This window comes from Pteropus alecto, unplaced genomic scaffold, assembly GCF_000325575.1.
Source record: "Pteropus alecto unplaced genomic scaffold, ASM32557v1 scaffold12, whole genome shotgun sequence".
Taxonomy (NCBI): Eukaryota; Metazoa; Chordata; class Mammalia; order Chiroptera; family Pteropodidae; genus Pteropus; species Pteropus alecto.
The window spans coordinates 2395032-2418265 of record NW_006432669.1 but is presented as its reverse complement, the minus strand read 5'-3'; the positions used below and the strand labels follow the sequence as shown (position 1 = coordinate 2418265).

At 40.6% G+C, this 23234-nt stretch overlaps 1 long non-coding RNA gene across 8 annotated transcripts in view; it reads left to right on the top strand.

Annotated features, from left to right (window-relative positions):
* Nucleotides 1-23234, top strand: part of LOC107195361 — a 61473-nt gene that overhangs the window by 12083 nt on the left and 26156 nt on the right. Inside the window, exons 4-5 of one of the 8 annotated variants that reach the window (XR_003044995.1) lie at nt 5042-5077; nt 11687-11823. The exons of 6 other annotated variants lie outside the window; for them this stretch is intronic. This is a non-coding gene — a long non-coding RNA (uncharacterized LOC107195361). The remainder of the gene's footprint in view (nt 1-5041; nt 5078-11686; nt 11824-23234) is intronic. One more of the 8 variants, XR_003044996.1, reaches the window with a different exon arrangement.

The window sequence follows — 23234 nt, the reverse complement described above, 5'->3', positions numbered from 1 at the left end:
GCTCTTTGTCCTGTGGAGCCTGACACTTGCAGAGCTTCCACAGAGCTCCTCTGTGGCCTTTGTCCTCCTTGGCCAGAGCACCCCGCCTTCCCAGAGTGCCTACTTTGTGGGTAAATTTTGATGGAGAAGGGAGAAACAGGTGGTAGGGGATTTGGTGTAAGTTGCCATCCTGGTTCTGGAGACAGGTGTTTCCAGTTGTTCAATGCATACTCCTTGTTCCTGTCTCAAGTTTCATGCCACTTTTTATCCTTGCCTTGAACAAAGTCCCTTTATATCTGGATTTGTTGTGAGAATTGTTTTTGCAATTCCTGGTAAGGCAGAAAAGAATGGATCATTACTCCAAAATTGTATATACATTACCTTGCAAACTTAAGAACTATCTGTTTATGCATGGGAAAAATACTATAAAGAATTTATTTTCAGTGGTTATCTCTGGCTTTTGGTATCACAGGAAATTTTTTATCTTTTTATTTTTCAGCATTTTCTATCTTGATCATGTATCATCTTTATAATAAAAACTTAAAATTACTATAAATCATAATTAGCTATTAGGATTTGATATGCTAGGTATTTTAAGAACTTGTCATTATAACATCCTGTTTAATCCTCACTATGACTATGTGAGATCCTTTTTTTAATATAAATGTTAACTTAATTTTTTATTGTAAAATATACGTAACATAAAATTTACCTTCTTTAACCATTTTATATAGTTCTGTGCATTAAGTATATTCACTATGAGATCCCCCCGCCCTTGCTTTTTTAAATTCCTTATTTTATAAATGGGGAATCTGAGACTTAAAACAAAGTTGTTTTCCTAAGGTACAGAGAGTAAGTAGTTCCAGAGACAGGATCCGAACCCAGGACAGAGACTCAGAGACCTGGGCTCTCTGGCTTATGGTAGTTGGAGTCCATGATTACTCACTCTGCCTGTGCTATACCTCTTTGACTCTGTTTCTTCACCTGTAAAATGGGTGGTAAAAATGCTCGTTCTACTTGCTTTCCACAATTATAGATGATTACATGTCATGATGTAGGATAGTGCTAAGTAAACTCAAGGGCTGTCAAGTAAATTTCTGTGTTGGAGTTTTGAGTATCCAGTAGTATAGGAAGGAGCATCCGAGGTTGATCTCAGATTTGAGGATGGACTTGGGTGTGGAGTAGCAGGTTTGCTTTGCTTGCTTCCATTTTTACCATCAGCTTGCTTCCTCCACTATCCCTTAGTTGGTAAAGCGTAGTGTTCCTTTGTCTACCTAGTACTGTATGTTGGAAAGCTCTGGGGTTTACTGGAATGTGTCTCTGCCAAGGTCTTTTGATTCATCCTCCCTAAGACTCACATCTCCCTGGTGAAATGACTTGTAACGTAGGGGATCATTTTGTAGTTATGTGATAGTTTAAAGTATCTCTGGTCTTGTCTCTGTTCCTTGTCTTTATAGCAAATAATCAGTCTGTCTCTTTCTGTTCTCTAATCTTGAGCAGCCAATCATGCGAATGAGCTGAGATCTGAAGGACTCAGCTGGCGAGGGCAGGAGCTTACCATCTCATGGTGCTTGGCAGTGCTTGCTTCTTAATACACCAGGCATTGTGCGCTGTGCAAGACACTGTGTGGAATATCAAGATAGAGAAGACAGGTTCTCAGCGCTCAAAGAACCCACTGTTACATGGGGAAGATCCATATACTCAGGAAACAATTGTGAGGGTGAGGGATAGGTAGCTTGAAAAGTGACTGTCATGAGATGTATAGCCTTTAGTCTAAATGAATGAAAATGCATCATTGAGGCTAGTCAGAGGTAATGAATTCTTAGCGTAACTTCTGTGACCCTTTGCTTTTAAAAAACTGACCAGCTGTTTTAAAGCTAAGGTTTCTGCGTAGCTACCCCAAGATAATTTTTGAGTCATCACTGTTTCAGTGCACGTTTCATCTGACAAAGAAGGCCAGGGGTTCTGTGCAGGCCCCTGCTGAAGTCAGCGGCCCTGTCTCCCTGTCCGCTTGTTTTTGGCTTTGGTAATAGTACTCGAAGACTAAGTAGGTCACAGATATCTGTTTTGAACTGAGTGTGGCTGGGCTGCGTGGACATTTAATTTCCAGATCAAATCCTGTTGGACTTGTTTGCCCAGGAGTTAGGCAGCAGGCACTCCCTGATTGGTCGTGTGGTGTATTTATAAAGTGTGAAGAGTGTGGAGGTAAGGAGACACTACTCAATTCCTGTAGGAGAGCCAGTGGTGGAGAGGTTTCAGAAATCAGGAAGCAGGGGAGTGTAGTTTTTCTACCCCGCTTTCTTGAATTTTCTGAAAATTGTTGATTCTCACTAACTTCATGAAACCTTTTTCTTTTAAGAAAGCAAATGTCATTTTTACCCGGCCGTAGTTGTCTTCTGCTTATGTTAGCAATAGCTGCCAGTTGCTGATTTTCTGTGTGTTGAGTGTTTTATATACATTTTCTTATTTAGTCCTCACAATCTTGGAAATAGATATTATTGTCTCCATTTTGCGGGTAAAGAAACAGAGTCAAAGTGGTGCAGTAATTTGCCCACAGACCGAGAGTGTAAGCAATAGGGCCAGAGATCTGAACCCAAGTCCTTCTGACGAGACTCTGCCCTTTGCACCACATCACACTGGTCTTAGGAGCTCTGATATGGAAGACGTCCCTGATTGGGAATGAGGAGTGTGGTAGCAGCTCCTGGGTCTGTTCTGAGGTCACGTGTGACCTTCCTCTCAGAGGAGGCCAGCTGGGGTGTTGGGGATGCAGGCCTTCAACTCAAAGGGGCTTCAGTGTGGAACTAGAGCTGTCTTTCAGGCTCTCATTCTGAGGTAACTGGACCACAGAATTCAATTTTCACCCTTTGTTGGATTTTCTCCTGTTTTGCTGTTTTTCTGTAGGTGTTCTTGCCTAAGACCTCAGGTAAGTGCAGTGAGGTGATAAGATCCACAAGATAATAGTGACGGAGTTATTTTAACTACCACCTCTGTATGCGCTGGCTGTTGGCCTAAATAGTCCTCCATCTTCAGTGCTCTGTGCTTGCCCTATATTTTTGAGGAGTAAACATAAGCTTTTGGGTGGATGTTGGCTTTGTCTTTGCAGTTTCTTCCCCCTTAGCTCCTTACAGAGTGCTGGCAGTGATGCTGCTGTCCACAGTCTTTTATATTTGCTGGTGTGTCAGTTTTTAGATGCTTTGCACAGACATCGTCCCACCCAGTACTCCCCGCGAGCCATCATAACCCCCATTTTCCAGATGAGGATTCTTAAAGGATGTCACAGACTGGAGACTTTTAGATAGCATACCCCATAGCTTCCCCTGAAAGTTTTGTAAAAAATGTTGGAGGAGGTGTTTATTTAAAATCAGTAGTGTTCTGAAAGTGAAAGAATGCTCTCTTAAACGTTGTCTCTGCTGGCTGGTACGCAGTGGGTTCACGGTCAGGAGTGCCTGGACCCATCCTAGTTTCCCTCTCAGCCATTTATTTCCTGGCTTTTTACTTAACCTCTCTGAGTCTGCATCCTGTAAATTGGGGATAATACTATTTCGCAGAGCTGTGGTAAGATGTGAATGAGAGATGATGTACATAAAATCACCTCGGACTCAATGAATGGTTTACTATCTGTCTTTATTTTCAAACACTGTGACTTGGGGAGATCATTGATCTCAGCTATAGAAGCAAAGGCCTGAGAAACCCCCTATCCCTAAGGGCCTTAGCAACTGACCTTTCCAGCAAACACCTTCCCCAAAGCAAGAGGAATAGGAAGAAGCATAAAGAACCCTAAGGGACCCTTATTTTAGCTAGAATCTTTCCAAGATTTTCCCACTCTTTTTTGGTATTGGGGTGGAGTAGGAGATAGTCATCTCCTTTGCTTTGATCCAGAGCTCTAGGAAGTCTGTGTTAACCACATGGCTACTCTCAAGTGCCCAGGCCCAGTATTCAAAAATCTGAAGAAATACTCAAACAGGATTTTAGAAAAAGAGGTTTTTGATTTCTTTAAACACATACATTGGACACATCAATACTTTTAGTACATACTTGTACAATTACTATAATTATCTTGAAATGACTTTTAAAGTCAAATTTGAGGCCTTCTGGCCTCATCTCTCGGAAGGCCTACTTAAGCATCTAGTAGATTCAGTCTTAAGTTTTTGACCACTTAATGGGAGGCCTTCTAGCCCACTCTCCCTCTCTTGTAAGTTTGAGTCTAGACAAGTATAGGGCAAGTTCCAGAGGAATTAGGAAAGTGACCAGTGAGTTTTGATCTTTGGGAATTCCAATTTTGTGTACATTTGCAGTGTGATCTTGAGTAATTAGCTTTACTTCTGACCTCATGAACTTAGTCTCATCAGACCTAGCTAGATCTGGCTAGACCTGGAGTTGTAAGATTCCTAATACAGACGTGGGTGCAGACAAGGATGCTTTTTCATCAAGGCTTGAGGCTTAGCATGGTGATGATGATGGTGGTCTCTAAATCTTAATGCATTGTAAATTAGAAATTCACAGGTTGTGGTTTTTTCTACTACAAGAATTACAGATAGGATTATGAACTAGACTTTCCAACTTGAGCTGCTCTCTCCTTGGGCTCCCAGAGTTCAGTTATACCATCTGGCAGTTAAAGGAACCTGTTTACCTGTCCATCTGCCTAGCTGGATGGCAAGCTCTGCAGAGGCAGGGATGTGGCCAGTGTCCTGTTATAGCTTAGGCATCTACATGTCGTACTTTTATGTGAAACACAATTGATGTCTACATAAAAAATTTGAAGGAGTTGGGAATAATTGAACATGGTGGAAAGAAGGCTGTGGGGCGATTTTAAAGGCAGCTGCAGCCACATGTATATTTTTTTGTGCAGAATTGGCTCTCAGCCACCAGGGGGTGTTGGGAGCTGTATGGGGCCAGGAGGCTGAAAGTCCTCTCTTCTGCAGGCCTATCCCACAAACTAGGGTCGTCTGCCCTTTCCCATCCAGTGCCCCTAATGCCTCGGTTAAGGAAAACAGAACCAGGTACCAGGTAGGCGCTTTGTAACAAGCCCAAGGGGTGAGTGGTATTTTCTCCTATTTTACAGGTCAAGATCTAGAGAAGTTACCCAGCTAACACGCAGGTGAGTCAGTCAGCATTTGAACACAGGTCTGCCGATTCCAGGTCCCAGGCCCCTACCTAATCTGATAAACTGCTGCCTCTGCCCTGAGGATGTATCTAGCTATCCAAATTTAACTAACCCGATAGCCTAAGAAACTTAAATTAGCTATAAGGATAAACTTCCTTTTTTTCTTTTTTTAAATAAGAGCTAAAATGAAGCATTCTAGAGCAGGGCTCTTCAAGTTATCATCCGCAGTTCATAGTCACAGGATCAATTTAGTAGGCTGACACATTAAAAAAAAAAAAGACATAATAAAATATATTAGTATATCATACATGGTAAGGCTTAGTATATGTGTGTGTGTCCTGAGGATCATGATGGAAATACATTTTTGACTGTGGGTCATGGTCAGAAATGTCCTAGAGAGATAGGGATTATGGTTTAGATCAATACAGTTTAGACTGTAAAATCCTTTGGTGCGCAGAGATCTGTTTTCCTTTTTATATTCCCTCTGTCTTTAACGCAGTGTTTAGTACATAGTTGGTCCATGGGTCTGTCTGGGAGAACTTCAGACTGAGAGAAGTCAAGACATCCTTCAATGCCCTCATGAGGTAATGAGAGTGGTGGTCTTTCCCATGCTTTGTGCGTGAGGAACGCAGAAAGAGAAAGACTCCCGGTGTGTGATAGTTAATAGGTCAGGCTCTGAAGTCTGAGGTACCTAGGTTTGAATATTGTGTGTGTAGCATCCAGATGTGTGGCTTTAGGTAACCTCCTTAACCTTACTAAGCTTCATTCCATTTTTTAGCTGGGTCCTAAGGGAACCTACCTCAGGGGTACTATGAGGTTGGAAGAGGTAACTGGAATTAAGTGCCTCTAGCACAGTGCTTGGCATCTGATAAGCCGTCAGAAAGTGTCTTCTGCTACTCTTGTTTTTATGATTAGTATTAGGAGGGATTAAATGACTCATGCCAGTCTACTGCGGAAGTCACCGTCTAGAGCTTCAGTTCTGTGGTGGTTGTAGATCTTGAACTGAACTAGAAGCTTGAACCTGTGGTTTGGTCATACAGTGAAAGGAAGTGGTTGTTGCAGTGGAGCAGGTGTCTGCGTGCAGGGAAATGTTGTGGCTTTGTAGGTCAGAGGAAACAAAGCATCTCCCATATGCAGTGAGAGAGGATTCATTGTAGAATCTGAGAATATGAGTGGCATTTCTTAGAATAGCCAGGTGCTTTTTATTTAATCAAAAAGCAACAGTTTCAATTTCATGTTAATTTTTTTTTTGCCATGATTAAAAAAAAGCACAGCTTTTTCCAGAAACTGAATGTAGGCTTGTGTATGATTAAGCTGGTGATTTTTTGTCCAGCACAGTAATGTTTTTAATGGCAGCTCCAAGAACTGGTAAATATTGATTTCTGAAATCACCAACTGGGGCCTAGCAGCACTGCTGTCCAGTCAGAACCGCATGAAAGTAAGTGACATGTTGAAGATACAAGACCATGGACACCAGATACTGGACAAAATCCCCAAAGGACTTGGTTCTGGCATTTGCACCTAATTTTTCAAATCTCAGCTATTCAGTTCTGTCGTCTAGGTTGGAGAGTTTTGAACCTTCTTTCTCCCCAGTTAACACATTTTTTTTATTCTTCATATTCATTAGTGCTGATTGTTTTTTACCTTGAGAGGTAAAGGTGTAGACACTAAAAATTGTCCCATGATAGAAAATTTCTGGTTTATATATTTGAAAGTTGAAAATGTGACTTAATCCCTTATTTGGAAGCAGTCAAGTATAATGGTTATGAGCACAGACTTTAGCTAGACCTCAGTTTCCATCCTGCCTGTGCTGCATTTTTTCTCTCTTACTTATTTTTTTCCCCAGCTTTATTGAGGTATAATTATCAAATAAAAATTGTACATAGTTAAAGAATACAACGTGATGATATCATATATGTACACATTGTGAAATGATTACCACAGTCAAGTTAATTAACATATGCATCACCTCGCATAGTTACTACTTTGTGTGTGTGATAAGAACACTTAAGATATGCTCTCTTAGCAAATTCCAAGTATACAGTACAGCATTATTGACTTGTCATTGTGTTGTACATTATATCCCTGGAATTTAACTGAAAGTTTAACTGAAAGTTTGACCATGATCTCTTTCTTCCTCCCCAGCCACCCACCCCCAGCCCTTGGCAACCACCATTCTATCCATTCTTCGATTCTATGAGTTTGGCTTTTTTAGATTTCACATATAAGTGAGACCATACTGTATTTGTTTTTTGTGTGTATCTGACTTACTTAACTTAGCATAATGTCCTCCATGTAGTTGTAGATCTGCCTGTGCTTCTAACAAACTGTATGGCTTTGGGCAAGTAGCTTAACCTCTCTGCACCTCATCTGTGAAATGGGCCAATAATGGTACTACTACCTTATAGTTTGTTGAAGATTAAATGGGATAATATATGTAAAGCCCTCATTATAATATCTGTTCATAAGGTCTTCAGCATATAAAAGCTATCATTATCATCATTTATATTATTAGTGGAAGGCCTTATAGGAGACAAGGGTTATTGACCTGGCTTTGCCATTGTCAACAGTTGGTCCTAGATATGTTGCTGAACCTCTCTGCACCTCAGTATTGTTTTCTCTAAAAAAGAGAGTGGCCCAGATGCTTTAGCCTCCCTCTAGCTTGAATGCTCTGCTTTGAGTGCCAAGCAGTCTGTTTCTTCTCAGGCCCCAGGGATGTGATGCTGGCTGCCAGGAAGGCGAAATCCCACTTTCTTCTAAGGACCTATAGTCTTCTGCCAGATGTTGATCCTGATAACCTTTGTTTTTCTTCCCTTGATTTTATATTCCCAGTGTCTCTCTCTTTTCCTAGCCTCTACCAAATGGCTCCTCATGCTTTTATGTATTTTGTTTTAGTGTATTCAGACCCAGGTGGCCTGGAGTTAAATCTCAGCTTGCCTACCTTTGCACCTAAGGGATGTTACAAATAAGGGAGAGTCCATCACTTTGCTCTCGGTTTTTAAATCATGTCTGTGTTTGTCCTTACCATGTTCCCAGCCCAAGCATGGAGGGCTCCCTGTATCTGAGGCTGACCAGGGAGAGCCACTCGAGAGAGGGGAATGACTTTTTTGATTTATAATAGGCTGCCTTCTCATTTTGTTTCCTTCCTGGCCTTCAGTTTTAGTTTGAACTTTAAAGGATTTACCAGAGCTAATCTCCATGTAATTTTATATTTTTGCATGTACATCTTTACTAGCCACCACTTTTGGAAAAAGTGAGCTGTGAGTTAATCTCTGGCCTGCTGCTGGTGTTTCAGGGTTATATTGTTCTCTGGGACAGGCATGCACAGTGAATTAATTGAGTTGTTTTCAGCTCACTTCCTGCCTAATTGAACACCTGCCCAGTGAATCCTGCCAACATGCCTGCCTGTTACCTGATTTGCCAGCCATCCCTGTCATGTCAGTGTCTTGCTTATCTGAGAAGAATCAGTTTTGTCATTTGTAGTTAGCTTACTGTGTGCTTCAGAAAACTGTTTTCTTCACTTTATTTAAAGGTGCCGATGTGACTTCTTTTAGTACAGTCCCTCTGCAATTCCCATCTTGTCATTGTCCTCCCAGTTAACATCACTGGTGATTGTCAGCCTCCTGAAAGTTGTTGAAAGACCAAATGCAGAGAGGGTATGTGTGCACCCTGGATTGATTCTCATGTTTACCCCTCTCTCCCTTGGTTCCAGACTAAGTTTCTAGCAAGTCATTCTTCAGGTAGTACTTGTGGTTTAAAGCTAATTAGAAATATTATTTTAAAGACTAGGACATAAGATTTATTTTTTATTAAGACTACTTTTGCAGAGCAGTTTTAGGTTCACAGACATATTGAGCAGAAGGTAGAGATTTCCCATATACCCTCTGCTCACCACGCCCCCCCACCACACACAAATATGCATAGCCTTCCTTATCATCTACATTCCCGCCCGAGTGATACAGTTGTTACAATTAATGAACCTACACTGATGCATCATTGTTACCCAGAGTCCATAGTTTACATTAGGATTCACTCTTGGTATTTTACATTCTGTGGGTTTGGACAAACATATGATGACATGTATCCATCATTGTAGTATCATAAAGAATATTTTCACTGCCCAAATTATCCTCTATGTTCTCCGTATTTGTTCTTCTCACCTCCAACCCCTGGCAACTACTGATATTTTTACTGTCTCCATAGTTTTTGCCTTTTCCAGAAGACCAAAAAGTTGGAATCATAGCCGCCTCAGATTGGCTTCTTTCACTTAGTAATATGCATTAAAGTTCCTCCATGTCTTTTCATGGCTTGACAGCTCATTTCTTTTTAGTGCAGAATAATAGCCCATTGTCTGGATGTACCACAGTTTCTTTATTCATTCACCTGCTGAAGGACATCTTAGTTGCTTCCAAGTTTTGGCAGTTATAAATAAGGCTGCTGTAAACATGTATGTGCAGGTATTTGTGTAGACATAAATTTTAATATCTTTTGGATAAATACTGAGGAGAATGATTGTTGGATTGTTTGGTAAGAGTATGTTTAGTTTTGTAACAAACTGTCAAATCGTCTTCTGTCTTCCAATGCCCAAAGTGTTTTATATTCCCACCAGCACTTGATGAGAATTCCTGTTGTTCCACATCCTCACCAGTATTTCATGTTTTCAGTGTTCCAGATTTTGGCCATTTTAATAGGTATATAGTAGTATCTTGTTTTAATTTACATTTCTCTGATGACATATGATGTGGCAAAATTGCTTTTTAAAGAGTTAAAGAGTGCTGGCTTTTTTTGATGCTAGAGGCTATGTCTTTCCAAAGAGAGAAATAGTTTTACTAAAAATGAGAGCCAGGGTAGAGAATCCAATCCTTTCTGATAACAGAAAGCTGTCCCATTGTTTTCCTTGGTTCAAAAGTCGCACAGCAAACCATGTACTTTTTAGTGGCGCCTGGCTTAGGTGTGATTTTGTTGTTAAAAGTATTGTGGAAACACAATTCATTAATTATTTGGTAGTATTGCGTATCTTAATTTTTTCTTCCTAGTGTTCTTGGCCTTTTAAAAATTGTAGTGTTTGGGTTCCTTCTGCCCAGATTTGAACTTAATTAAAATTGATTGAGACTAGAAAAACATTTTTTAAACTTTGAGTTCACTTTGGTTTTGCATTTTGCTTTCAGTTGCCTTTTGGATTTTCTTTGTAGAGTTTCATATCTCTAAAATATTTTAAAGAGTTCCTCAAAAAGTTAAACATAGGATTGCCATAGGACCTAGCAGTTCTACCTGAGGTATGTATGTGAACGAATTGAAAATAAAGACTCAAATGCAGATGTACATAGTAGCACTGTTTACAATACCCAAATGGAAACAATCTAAATGTCCACCGGTAAATGAATGGATAAACAAAATGTGGTATATCCATACAATGGAATATTATTCGGCCACGAAAAGGAACAAAATACTACCTGGATAAACCTTGAAAACACTATGCTATAGGTGAAAGAATCCAAACACAAAGGCCACATGTTGTATGATTCCATTTATATGAAATAGCCAGAGTAAGTAAGTAGAGTCAGAAAGCATATGGGTGGTTGGTTATAAGGGGTTGGGGGAGGGGAGCATGGGGATTGCCACGTAATGGTATGAGTTTTCTTTTGGGGTGATGAATAGTTTTGGAACTAGATAGAGGCAGTAGTTGCACAGCATTGTGAATGTCCTAAATGCAACTGAATTGAATATTTTACAATGGTTAATTTATGTTATGTGAATTTGACCTCAATAACAAAAATTTGTCGAAGGAGCAGCCCAGAAGTGTTCTTGCCAAGGGTGGCTCTTCCAGTGACATCATACAAGAGTTGCTCTCCAGAGAGTCACTTTAGTGTGGGTACAAACTGGGAGTGTGCAGTCTCCCTGCTGGGGCTGGAATCTTTCCCTGCTACTCATCGCTGCCAGTTGCCGGGTGGAAAGTTAGCCCAGGGAGTTTCCTCTCCTTGCTCAGCCGTTTGCCCTTCTGTGAAGATGGCTGAAAAGTGGGCCTTATAGGATTGCTATGAGAATCAGGTAAGATCATAGATAGAAAGTGCTTGGCACACTGTTAATGAATGTTAACTTTTATCTCTAATCTTTGGAAGTAGAGAATGAAATGAACTCAGGGAGAGAAGCAAAATACTGGAACTAGAGAAATGAAGGTTGATTTCAGCCATCTAAGTTTAGGTTAGACCTTTGAGAAAAAAAATCCTGTCTCCTAGATTCTTTTTAGAGGTCTCTGTAAGTATGTGCAGCCAGTGAAGCTAGTGAAAGTTAACTTCTATTAGCTAAAACACAATATTTGTAAAGCACTTAGAACAGAGCCCGGAAGGTAGTGAAAGCTATAGAAGTGTTTGATTCAATTAAAGAAGAATTGAGAAAAAAAAAACCTGACCCAAGTGACTTGTAGCAATCTTAACAAGGTAGTGATGGGTAAGTGCCCTGCGTGCTTCGTGTCCTTGCCCCCTGCTTCCTCATCCTTGGGTAGGCTCACTGTGACTACCAGCCATACACTGACATGTGTCTATCTTTCGTCAGCCCTCCAGTCCTTGCACGGAATTGAGCTCCTGGGTTTGTTTTTGTGGACAGGTTTTGTGTTTCTGATTCCTGTTTTCCTCAGAAGAAGAAGGTACTGTAGTCATCGCTTGAGTCTGGATGACCCGTCTGGCAGAGTAGAGGACTAAGAAGACTCCAGGGACCTAAGGAGAGGCTCCTGTCACTCAGCAGTAAGGGGCGGAACGGATGCGAGGAGGCTGGGAAAGCTAGTCTAACTTTAATTGATGAAGAAATACAGTTTTTATTTGTTTTTAGCATAGAATCTGTGGTGTGGAGAGCTCTAATTTTAGGGTATTACTCAGATGTAAATGGGTACATTGATCTCTCTCTTTTCTAACTCTGCACGAAATATCTTTACTGCACAGTTAGCACCTTACTACGCACTGGCTGTTCTTTACTGTTGTTGCTTCACATTTTAGTGCCCAAATAATGTCAGCTGTGGTGTAGAAAGAATGATTATTGGACTTAGCATTTGAAGAACAGTGGCTTAGCAATTGTGTGTACAGAATTTCTACTTATTTTTATTATTTAAGCTGCCTGGTCCTCTTCCTTTTGGAACTGGCACCTCCTCCTTCTGGGGAACTGCTTCTCTGTCCCCTCTTGGGGCCTGTTAAGTGCGGTTCCTGAATGGCACCCTGTGCCACAGGTGGACCTTTGACCTGACTGGCCTCTCCCTCTTTTTTTTTTTTTTTTTTAGTGGAAGGGAAGAATTTATTGTGAAGCCTGGGTGTTTTAGAGACTCTAAAGTAGTAATCGCAGCCATGAAATAGGATGTTAAAATGGGGCTTTTCTCTGCCTGTTTCTGCAGAGCTGCCAGTGCAGGGGTATCCTGTGTATTCCAAAGGCGAGGTGGCCTCTTATGTGGAAACTACCGTGGGAAAACCCTAGAACTGGTTTTACCACATCCAGATCGGAGATATTAGGTGGAATAGTGGTGGTCAGACTGTGAGAGGGGAGAGGATTTAATGAAGAGATGTCTTCGGAGAAGCTGCCTCTGTCTATCCCATTATTACCACCACCCTCTGAGCATAGAGCTAAGAAGAGGAGAGAGGCATGGTGGGCATCATTTCAAGCCCATCTCCCTGGAGTTTTGAACTTGAAGCACAAGAGCCTTTTCCTCTGAGATGGTGAAGCTGGAGAGATGGGGGTCTGGAACTCTGGCGTGTCCCCGGTTTCCTGTCCGGAGGAGAAAGCTGGCTGCCGTGGGGCAGGAGGAAGCCACAGGCAGAGAGAAGTGGAGAGAGGGAACGTGTTCGTCAGGAGTGCTCTGCTGCCCAGCTGCCCTTCCTTGTGGCAGTTTCTCTTTGCCCAGGCTCCCTGAAAGTGCTTTGTTCTATCACATAACTGAGGGTCCTAAGTAGTAGATGTTGTGACCTTCAGCGACTCACCAAACTTCTAGTCTTTTTTTCCCTTATGTACAATAGAGTATCAGTACTCGTCTCACAGTTACCGAGATGTCCAGATGAAATAATGTATGTGAAAGCTTTTGGGGGTCTGTAACATGAGAGAGACAAGTGTCGTGATTACTTTGTTAACTACCTGACACTAATGATTCGATTGTTCTGAATGTTGTTGGTGTCTTAGTTTACGTTAAACATTCTTATAGAAACAAATGATGCCATTTTTAAAAAAGAGTTAAAGTGAGCTTAACCTGACCTATGTATTTGTAGGAAATGAATGAATAGGTCTTGATAAACTGTGACCTAAAAGTAGCTTTCTCTGAGTTGAGTTCTAATTATGTCTTGGTGAGCTTTGAGTGCAGATTTCATATCAGATAAGCCGTTCTCCATGCTTCTTCTGTGCCAAGGAAAGTCATGCTAAAATTTTAGAGTGATTGCACATTTATTTGGCTTTGGAGTTAAGTAACCTTGGGTTTGAATATTCTGATATCGTCACTTAACTAAATTATGTTGTCTTTGAGCCACAATCTTGTCATCTGTAAAATGGGAATAATAGTCCCAACCCTGCAGATTGAGGATTAAGATGTGTTTCAAGTCCTTAGCTGTATCTTGTATATGGTAGATGCTAAATAAATGGAGCTGTTACTATTAAAAATGGTAGCTTTAGTAATGGTTGCCCTAAAGGGGGTAAGACTAGAAAATATGAATCTGAATTTGGTATTTAATGCCCAAATCCATCAATTAGTATAAAAATCAATTAACCAACCACTATTGATGCCTCATCTGTGTAAGCTGGGGGTGGAGTGGGTAAAAGCATGTAACACTGTTCCTGTCTATTAGGGGAACAAGTCATGTGTATGTAGAAAAAAATAGGTAACATACAAGAGCTGGCTTTGGAGGATGGCAGAGGTTCGGAGATAGAGAGGCATCCCAGAGAAGGCCAACAGCTGATGGAAAAATGTAGCAAGAGAAGTGATATAAAGAATGAAATGTTTAGGGTGATCTTTGGAAGAGGCCAAATGATATATAAACATTATGTCTCATTTTCCTGTTTTATTTTTCCTTTGTCTTTCTGATTCCATCCCAGACCTGCTCAGTGTTTCTGATCATTGTGATGAAGATCCATACCCATCATGCATTCCACAGTTTAACAATTTTTTGCAGACTCGTTTTCTCTGTGAACAGTTGGCTTTTTGTTGGCCCACACTCTTAAATCATCGGAATCTCCTAGCAGATTTTGCCTCCCCCCTCCCATTTGTTCTGCCTTATTTTAGTTTCCTGCACTGTAAGTGGCCTTAATTCAGCAGATGTTTGTTGAGCACCTATTACTGCAGGTAGCAGGCAGTGGGCTCAGGAGGCCTGGGGAGTAGAAAGATTGAGAAGATTGGAGACCCCTGCCCAGAAGCTGCTTGCTTAGTAGAGGAAACAGATGGGCAGAAGGACTCTAATTAAATGTGATTAGTGCTTTATTTTGGTCGGATAAGGAAAGATTTGGCAGGAGCCCCAAATCATCGAGTCCTCCATCAGCCACTTGTTGCTGTGCTCAGCTAGTGAAGGCTGTTTGCCTCTCCGAGCATAGTCTGGAAACAAGCATTCTTTATCAGTAGCTTCAGGTCTGAAATGAAGTCTCTCTGCATGGTTCCTTGCTTGATTAAGTGCTTAAGTTCCTTTTGTCACCCCCACACAAATCCTCCTCCAGGCGGAAAGTCTAGACTTAGGAGTTTGATCTCTTTCTCTCCCACAGACTTATACCTGCTCCCCACCCTGGATTCTCCATCTCATCATCCCAGAGGCCTAAGAGCACCTTTGTACCTCCCTTTCTCTCACTCCTATGTCTAATTATTCACCAAGTCCTGTCGGTTCTGTTCTCCTACTTTTCTCCTCAATGCCATCTCCCAAGTCCAAGCTATCATCTTCAACTGTAGGTCACGACCCAGGTTACTGGGTTCTGAAATTAATTTAGAGGGTCTTTACCAGCATTAAAAAAGAAAGAAAGAAGAAGAAGTAGAATGGAAAATAATTAGAGTGCATGTAGTAAGATTGTTTTATTTTGTGAAACCTGTGTTTCTGTATAATAGTAGTTTTACAGAAAAAGATTAACATTGCTAAGGGGTTTACATATATTGACTTATTTATCTACCACAACATCTATGCAGTAGGTATCATCATTATCTCTTTTCTGGATGACTAAACAGGCTCAAGGCATTTGGGGGAACTGGCCTGAGGTCACAGAAATGCCAGGTCCATTTGGATGGTATCCTGCCTCTCATAGTCTCTCTCTGTCTGTCTCCGTGTCTGTCTGTCTGTGTGTACGTGTGTGCGTGTACATACATACTGGGTTACAAAGTAAAGTGTTTTCTGCAAGTTGTGGTAAAAAAAAAAAAGTTGGAAAGGTTCTGTTTGACAGACATCTTTAACTTCACTCTTATCCCCACCAGATCTCCTCGCTGTAGCCACAGTAACCTTTTACAATGCAAATTGGATGGTGCTTCTCTGTAGCAGAGTCCCATACTCTTAGGAGAGTGTGCAGTCTGTGTGGTGACAGGCCTGTGCAGCCTGGTCCCTGCTGGCCTGTCAAGCCTCACAGCTCATCCTTTCTCACATGCTTTGAAACCCCTTGGGTCCCCCATATGCGCTCCCATGATCTCAGACTCAGGCCCTTCATGACCTGTTCCCATGGTACCCTGGACTGTAAGCACATACTACATCCACTGGCATGTCAATCAGTGAATGCTTATTGGGTGTTTCATTAGCTATGGATGGTGAAGAAAGACAGGAGTCTCATTTTTGGCTGAATTGACTATCTCTATCAAAATATTTCTTACTCTCTTTTCTTCCTGTCTGACCTTTCTAGAGAGTGTTTCTTTAGCCATGTTTGTTTTTTATAGAAAGGTCAAAATCTTTTGAGAGTAGGCTTTTGAAAGTGTGTGTGTGTGTGTGGCTCACCTGTGTGTCCTCTGTAATGTATTCATTTCCAAACTGGCTGGAATCTTGTGTGTGTGTGTGTGTGTGTGTGTGTGTGTGTGTGTGTGTAGGGGGAGGTTATCGTTTAATCCAGTAGATTCCCAGTGTACTGTTCTAACTGGATAAAGAACTGCTGGCCCACATCTATCGGGTGGGCTCTTAAATGTCTGTGGGGGTAGACATTGTGGTCTAGTAAGAGTCCTGGACCCAGATCAAGAGATAGAAGCCCTGCCTACACCACTTCTTTGCAATTTGGCCATAAGACAGCTTCCTGGTCCATAAAATAGGGGTGATGACACCTGCCTCCAGGCATATCGTGACAATCGGGGAAGATAAATTGTGTGTGAAAGGTACATGATGTAGCAGGTTATTTGTTCAGGCAGATGGTGGTTTTTTCTCCCTTCTTACTTGGGTCTCTTGGTGCTTAACATTGTCCCTTGTGATCAGAAAGGCCCTGTAGGACCAGTAGTATCAGGCCCAACCAAAGTCAAAGGCAGTTCTCTCATCTATTGAGTCAATGTAGATCTGGGCCAGAGCCACTTGAATTCTTTCTCCAGGTTCACCTATTGGTGATTTTTAAGACCTTGATATTTGACCTTCGGGAGCTCTCTGGCCTGCAGCTCTGTATTCCACTTTAGTCCTAAAATCCTAACTACAGTGATAATATAGCTTTCGTTATTTGGGCATCTGCTGTGTGCCAGATATGTGCTCAGAGTGTCTGTGATTCATTACCTATCCTCCCACCAACTTTGTGAAGTTGGTGGTGGACTTCACATTTTGCAGAAGAAGAAAATGAAGCCCAGTGAAACTTGCCCAGTCTTCCAGTTGGCGTTCTTTGTAGGGACATCTTTATCATTTTGTTTTTTGACTTAGAAAATAATGACTCTAAGCTCCTTGAGAGCAAGTTTTAATAATTGCCTTTTTGCCTATTCTATATGGTCTGTGTTCTTGTTTGGTGTAATCCAGCTTTTTCTTGGTGAGATACTGGCTCAGGAGGTCTGGTTGTCAAGTTCAGGAGTTCCCGTGCTGGACTCTATAGGGGTCTCTGGAAGAGCTTTCTGCTCTACCTGTTTGTGCCCCCGATGGTGGAGTACATGCTGATTGGATAGAGTGCAGGCTCTGGAAATAGAAGCTGATTTCCTCTCCTCTTGACTTCTTTTTATTTCTAAATGCTCCTGTTTGTCTTCTCTGGGCTGCATTCCTTTTCCCTCTTTACAGTTTATTGCTCTTTGCTGGCTCTTTTATTTTTATTTTCCAGACTTGCTGGAAATGCGTCTTGATTTTGGCATCTTTAGATGTTTGTAGCCCTTCACTTTGTTGCTGGTGATTTTCCTCATTATACAAAATTCTATTTGGTGGTGAGCCTATTTTGCAAGACCCTGTTTCTTTCCTTTCCATCATGAAATTTTAATATTTTTCTATCCTGTTCTTTTATAGAGATTTATATTTCATTTTATGGACCGTAATAATGGACCTTCATTGCCCTACAGTTTGACTTCTAATCATAGTTCCTGGAGCAGAGAGAGAGTGGCTTTCATGTGCCCTTGCTCTTTCTAAAAGGCAAATCTGTATCATTTTGTTGCTACATAGTCTTCACTGACTCTTTTAAGATTGGTTCTAAGCATCTCATCACCTGCTGGAGACCACAGGTATCTCTCTCCCTGCTGCCTCTTCACCCTCACCTCACCCTCCGTGACTTCCTGCTCCCCCCTATATTAGACCAGCAGTTCTTAAACTTTTCATTTTAAGTCCCCTTTAAAAATTCTTAAATTAGTGAGATTCCCAAAGAACTTTCAATTATGTGACTTATAGCTAACAAGATTTACTATATTAGAAATTGAGATTGAAGATTTAGAAATATTTATTGACTTAGTTTAAATATAGCAATAATAAACCCATTACATGATAAAATAAATAACATTTTTAATGAAAAATTACCACTTCCAAAACAAAAAACATTTAATGAAAAGAGTGACATTCTTTTACTTTTTTCCAGATCTCTTTAGTGTCTGCCTTAATGGAAGACAGCTGGATTCTCCTAACTACTTTTGCATTCATTCTATTGTAATATGTTATATTGGTTGAACTAGATAAAGAAAATACAGCCTTACACAGATATGTAGTTGGAAAATGGGGGAGCATTTTAAACCTTTCCAGTTAATTATGGGTAGTCTTTGAATCTACATCAGTGCTTGACAAGTGGTAGTTTCTTAAAGGTTTGTTGTAGCATAAAATCTGAAATCATATTAAGGAACTTTTCACACTCTGTTACATTAAAATCTATTGGTGTCTCTTGTACTTTGAAAGGCTCTTTTATGCATTTTGTGACATCATGCATGAGTCATTTGGAAATTACCACATCTGTTAATGTTAGGACCACGCTCCTCTGAAGTCTGTAAGTACTGGGTTGCTCTAAAGCTCACAGTGGCCAATATAAGTTTTTCAAAATTTCAATTTTTGCTTGAACGCTCAAATTTTTTCTTTAGTAACAAATGCCGTCAATTTTCTTGACATAACAAGCTCGTGTTATTCATTTTTGAAAAAATGTCTACAAATACCCAAATCTGAATAAGCATAGTTTTGTTGTCAGTCTTCCTTCAAGTAAAAATGGTGTTCCATGAAAAAGAGTGCCTCATTCAGCTCGCAGCTCAGTCACACAAGTGCTTCTTCTTCTTGACAACCATCATACTTTGGCTTATAGCAGAAGTGCTTTATGAGTGCTTCTCATTCTGTCATATGGGATATTAAAAAGATGTGTACTCAAGGGTCGATATTTAATAAAATTAATTTTTACTCCATCAAGGACATTCTTAGTGAAGTTGATTTTTTAAAAAATATTTATTATTTTTGCCTACAGCACCTGGTCTTCCTAGGTGGTCTCCCATCCAAATACTAACCAGGCCTGACCCTGCTTAGCTTTGAGATCAGACATGTGGCTTGTTCAGGGTGACATGGCCGTAGACCATGCATGGACTGTGGCTTCACTGGGGCGTGAACCCAGGACCTTCTGCATGTAAAGCAGACGTGCTAACCACTACACTATGGAACCACATCCAAGTTGACTTTTTTTTGAACTGTAGAAGTGTGGCAGTGGAGAATACTACTAATGGAGTCAAGTGCCGCTGCCTTGACTCTTGCTAGGGCACCAGCAGTTTTATCCATTGCAGCCTTTGCAATGCCGATGCATATCTCAACACAGTTGAAGATAATTTTGACCTTGCAGCATTCCCCAGAGAGGGTCTTGGACCATACTTTGAAAACCACTGGATGAGACCCAATTGTCTTCAATTCATCTGCACACACTGGACTCTTTTGCCCCCCCATCTGCCTGGAACACTCACATTTACCACCTCTCCATCTTTGAATACAAGTGTGCATGTATGCACACATATACATATACATGTATATGTATATATGTATTTGTGTATGTATACATGTGCTTCTGTGCCTGTCACTTCAGTTAATACTGGTTGTGCTAATCACATGAGTCTCTTCCAAAAGACTAGACTGTGAACCAGGTTTCATGTTTATCTTGGTTTTAGTAGCACTAAGTACCACGCTTATTAAATGTTAACTTGTTAAATGTTGACTCTCTTCATTATCATTATACCTTTCTTACAAGGAGTTCATAAACGTTTTTTGAACAAATGAAGAGTTTGGGTTAGTATTTTCCTGAGTTTCCTTAGAACATTGGTTTTGTGTGATGTGTCAGTAAGCATTAAGCATGAAAGGGCATCTGTCATTAACTAGATTTGGGAATATTCAAACAGGTTTTTAATTGAAGGATTTCCCAGATCCTTTATGTATAATGTGCACCATGAATCTTTAAAGAGGATGGGAAGGTACAGAATTTAGTATTTCCCAAACTGAATAATGTGAACCTTCTTTGCTTGGCATATCACATAGATTCTTTAGAATTTTCTTTGGGAAATAATTGTGTAGCTTGGCTTTTTCAGTTTTACAGGTAAAGAAATTGATTACCTGTGTTCACTCAAGTATTAATTTATACCTTGGTATTTAATGAGTACCTCTTAAAGTTAGATTCTGGTAGATTTAGGCATACAGTGGTGAGCAAAAAGAAAACAAACAAAAAATCTCTGAAAAATCAGACTTGGAGGAGATGTTAATGCACTATTTGTATGGAGTAGATGGTTAAGTAGGAAATTAAAGTATTCAGTAGCCGATCACCTGAAATTACAAGTGTTATGTCAGTGGTATGTAGGAAGATACATAGTGCTAAATCATGTTTTTTTCCATTTTCAAAGCTCTGCCAAGTTGTTTTAGGTAGTCTCAATACTCTGTCACTATTGGCATCCTTGTGATTCAAACCATTGATGAAGATTAGTAAAGACGTGGGCCATCTGCACAACCATATCATCTGAGAGTATTGCATGTTGGAAATAGGATCTTTTTAAAATGTGAGCCAGCCTCCTCTTAGTGCCTGGCACATAGTAGGTGCTTGTCTATATTGATTGGTTAAATGAAGAATGAATAAACGTGCTCAGAAAAATCTGAGACTAAAGGACAAAACTCCACACCGTGGTCTCATGACCCCAGTGCCCAAACTTGCTGTGCTGATCAGGGTGGGCCGAGTAAAACCACATAACGTGCTCTGTGGCTCTGACCCGGTCTGTTTTGGAGGGAGCCAGTGATTGATTCTTTCCTTCTCTTCCATGCAACACAGAAAACGCCCTACTTTTGCTTTTGATCCAGTACTGCCCATACATTGGGGAAAAATGTTAATATACTCTTTTTCTGAATATATTTATTTAGTCAAAGGACATGATGTTTACAAATACAGTAAAATTGGCCCTTGGACTTTTGACTGTCTGGACAGATGATAGCAGGAAGGTTTTGTAACAGAACAGCCTTGGAGTCAGGACTTCGGTGAGAAGATTAAGCCAGTGTTTAATTCAGTGTTTCATTCTGTGAAGTCACCTACAGAGAAATCAAACATTTACGTAAATATTTTGGGTTCTTGGCGTGTGGCCCACACCACTCAACTTTGGGCCGGATGAGCTCTGAGAATGCATAAAAATCTTCTGTTGCTCCCCTCACCCCCACATATGGATAGATGGACAGGAAAACATTTACCAGCTCAGAGTATCCTCTGGTTTCAAAGCCTGAAACCTCTTCAGCCACATCATGTTCCTGCCAGAGTCTGAAGACTAACAGCGTTTAGAGAGGCCACGGGTTGAGTGGAGTCACTTAGAGTGGCATGTATCTGGGTTGCTGATTTGTCAGGTGTTGCTCTGAGATTGAATCAAGAAAATTCTCAGAGTTTCAGTCCTCTTGATTTCTAATTTTTGTGATTGAGTTACAGTTGCAGAAATAGCACGAGTTGCTAATTTTTTTAAAAATATTTTTCTTTGTAAAAGTAATTCACACTGTAGAAATTTGGAAAAATATCAAAAAGCATAATGCTGAAAATTACCCATAATTCTAGTATTCAGAGATAATCACTTAGAAAACATTTTGTTATTTGTAGGCATTTTATATGCATAATTAAGATCATTGTGTATAAATTTCGATTTCTACTTTTCCCACTTCACATATGAATGTTTTCTCTTGCATCGAGAGCAGTATAGCATAGGAACTTGTATTGGTTTCCTGTGGTTGCTGTAATAAATTTCCACAAACCGCGTGGCTTAAAACAAGAGAAATTTATTCTCTAACAGTTCTGGGGGCCAGAAGTCTGAATCAAGGTAGAGGCCGGATTCTGTTGCCTCTGGAGACTCTAGGGGAGGATCAGTTTCCTGCCCCTCCCAGCTTTTGGTGACTACTGGCATTCCTTGGTACATACTCCATCTCTTCAATATCTGCCTCTTTTTCACATGCCTTTCGTGTGTGTGTGTGTGTGTGTGTGTGTGTGTGTGTGTGTGTGATTATTTCTTTTGTGTATATACTTAAGGAGGGAGGGAGAAATCTTCCTCTGTCTCTCTTATGAGGACACTTGTGATGGCATCTGGGGCCCACCAAGATAATCGAAGATGTCTCTTCATCTTAAGATCCTTAATCACATCTGTATAGACCCCTTTTCTATATAAGGTAACTTTTTTAGGTTCCAGGGTTAGGCTCTAATATCTTTGTGGCTATTATTCAGCCTACTATAAGGTTTAAGAGCATGGACTTTGGATCCAGACTGAGTGGGCTCCAATCCCAGTACTGTCTTACTAGAAGAATGACCTTGGACAAGTGTATTAACTCTCAGTTGTCTCCATTTTCTGATATGTAAAGCGGGAATAACAGCACCTACCCCATTGAGTTGGTATGAGGATTAGGAGGGTTAATCTATGTAAAGCACCTAATGATTTAGGATAGCGCCTGGCCTATGTAAGGATTAGCTGTTGTTATTGTAGTTGTTACTTTTATTAAAATTTCTTTGTAAAATGTCATTTTAATGGCTGCATAAAACTTTATGAATCTACCATAATTTATCCTTTTCTTGGCTATTAAGTTTATTTCCAGTCTTTTATGTATAACACTACTATGTATACCTTTGAGCATTCAGTTTTTGTCCCCATTTTAGATTATTCCCTACTGAAGATAGAAGGAATCACGTCAAAGGAGGTGAACGATTTCAAGCCACTTAATAAGAGTTTGCCAAATCGCATTCCAGAAAGATTGTGCCTATTAAACTAGCAGTAGTTGAATGATGAGAGTGCCCATTTTACTGTGGTCATACCTGTATCAAGTGTTATCGTTTTAAACATTTCTCAGGTGTTTCAACTTGGTCTACCTTTTAAGGCTGAAATGTAACATAGCAGAGACTCAACACAGTGGTTCCTGTAGCAAAGAATATTCGCGCAAGGCAAGAAAACTTCTAATGAGAAATGAAATCCATGCTTTGTCAAATCTCCAATTGTTTTCTCCATTCTGTTATAAACCCTAGAAGCATCCTGAGTGTTCTTGAGGGTACAAGGGGTGTTGAGGGAGAGGTTACGTTAGTAGCAGGGCAGTGCTAGGTACACAGATTTTAATTAAAAAGTTTTGTGTTTGTTCTCAAGCTTGAACATTGAAAACTCTGAACATTTTAGGGGATGAGGGAGGCACACTTGAACAGAAAACAGATCAATTTAATCATTTTACAACTAAAGCCATGTGAGGGACAGGAAAATGGAGTCAGGAAGGGGCAGCTCCTGCATTGCCTGCTAGATAAGGTGGGAGACCAGCCTTGGGAAGGGCTGTGGGAACACTCTGTGCCTGCTCTTTGCATC